We start from the raw sequence: 2,168 nt of genomic DNA, 5'->3' as shown, positions 1-2,168 counted from the left end.
GCCGGTCCCTGGGGCCTGGGCCGACCCGGTCGTCCCATTTCACAGGTCCGGCCCGCGGGCGGGACGGCAGGGGCTGGGTTAGACCCGAACCTGGGCCAGGCTAATTTTGCAGGTGTTCGGCTGTGTGTGATGGGAAAAGGAAACCTCTGAGTCACCCTAGAAAGGTGCCTAGAGGTAAACGAATCCGTTTAAGAGGATTGTTCAATTAGGAAGAAAAGAAGGAGAGGTTGGAGGGGAGCGGGGGAGATCCCCCGGGACCTTCGTTCCTTCTGTAGCTCTGACTCTGGGCCCTGAGCGGGTTGAGTGCCGCCCCTGGCTCTAGGGACGGGGAGACTGAGGCCCCGACCATCCCTGGGGGGCGGGGGGTGCTGGTAGCGCCCCTGCCTGTCCGCCTGCCGCCTGCTTTCCCACATGCTGATGCTGGGAGCCGCCAGTGAAACAGAAAGCCATTCCCTTCCAGGCAAGCAGTGACGTCAGCCTGGCAAGAGAGTTAGAAAGAGCCGAGTTTTTCCCGGTGCGGGGTCTAGGCGTCCCGGGAGCACCTGCCCACCCGCACCGGAGCGGAGGAGGCTGCCGGCTGCGTGCACCGCGCTCCTCCCCGGCGCGCACCACCGATGCCCTGCAGGCGGCGGAAAGCCACCTGGGCTTTACCCTTCATCGTTACTCTCTGCCACCCGCTCCCCTACCTATTAGGACTCGGTGATTGGAGGCGTTCAGGGAAGTGTCACCGAGGGCACTTCTGTTTTAACTGCTTTACAGTTTTATTTGGAAGGAAATGGGCAGGTGCACTCATTTCTGTGAGCTCTCCAGTGTGTGGGTCCAAAGGGAACTAATGGGAATACTGAAAGAAAGAACGGAGCTCCTATCAAAAAGTAGCCCGGGGTGGGAGGAAAAGGTGGGTGAACTCTCCAGTTTGCACATCTGGTTGAATATTAGACTACCCTGTGAAATTCAGGGAGGCTGCCACTCTCCACTTTTTTTAAATGTTGGAAATAGCAGCAAGAGCAGCGCAGGGGCTTTCGATAAGTCACTGAACTATTTTTTCCGGAGTTGCTGTTGGCACAGGAATTCCTTGGTAGGAGGGTTTTAGAGGGGTGACTGGTTTGAAGGACTGGGGGTAGTTTGGGTGAGATTCACGCTATATTTGCAGAACAAACAGTTTTCAGATTGTGTATTGGTAGCAAATATTTGATAGCCATGATGGAAGACCAACGCCACTCCTTGACTTTGGCACTGGCTAATGTAACTTTTTACCTGATGGAACTCTCTGGAACTTAAGAATACCAATAATTAGATCCAATTATATCATTGTATAATTTTAAGTGTTGTTGTTTTTTTTTAAAAAAAGCCATAGATTTCTTGGACTCCTTCCTTAATAGGAGATATATTATCTTCTGTAATGTTACATTTGCCAACCTCTTTAAAACTGAGAGTGGGTTGGACAGCAGTCTCAGGTGACTTTATGGGATTGGGAGTGGTCACTGTTGGTTTCTAAACCCGAAGGGATGCCATGTGGACCGACTTTTAAGTTTCCTGGAGAAAAATAGGGAAGTTTTTAAATTACTTTTTGGATATGGTAGTTTGGTCTCTAGAATATAGAAATTACCCGTGAAAGTGTTGTTGCAAGTTGGTTATCCTAAAGAAAAATCATAATCTCAGCTGGCTCTGTCTTCCTGGAAAAGTATTTAAGGCAACATGGTTTATAATTCAGCAAACTGACCCCCTCCCTTCTCGTTGAGCCCAAGGATAAGGCAGTCCCTGTCCTCATTGTAGAGGTTAGTACCTCTCAGATGCCTAAGGAATGCAGGGGGTGAAAACTTAACCCCGTCTTGGAGGAGAGTCAGGAAAGGTGGAGCATACCACCAGTTTTTTTGTGGGAATAAAATCTTGGTGTAAAAACGTGTACTGTACCATTCTGGTGAGTGGTGTTGACAGTAGGGGAGGCTATGCATGTGTGGGAGCAGGGAGTATATGGGAAATCTCTACCTTCTCAATTTTATTGTAAATCTAAAACTGCTCTTAAAAATTAAGTTTCTTTAAAAGTGTACTTCATATAATTAACCAAAAAAGTAATAACTTTTTCTAATTTATTTTGCAGAAAATGAAAAGGGACAATATATATCTCCATTTCATGATATTCCAATTTATGCAGATAAGGTAAGGTGTTC

General features: G+C 48.0%; 1 protein-coding gene across 1 annotated transcript in view; it reads left to right on the top strand.

Annotated features, from left to right (window-relative positions):
- Positions 1-2,168, top strand: part of PPA1 (pyrophosphatase (inorganic) 1) — a 49,437-nt gene that overhangs the window by 21,927 nt on the left and 25,342 nt on the right. The window lies entirely within an intron of this gene.

This window comes from Myotis davidii, unplaced genomic scaffold (genome assembly GCF_000327345.1).
Source record: "Myotis davidii unplaced genomic scaffold, ASM32734v1 scaffold134, whole genome shotgun sequence".
Classification (NCBI taxonomy): domain Eukaryota; kingdom Metazoa; phylum Chordata; class Mammalia; order Chiroptera; family Vespertilionidae; genus Myotis; species Myotis davidii.
The sequence above is the reverse complement of the archived record's forward strand: the minus strand, read 5'-3'. Positions and strand labels throughout refer to the sequence as shown.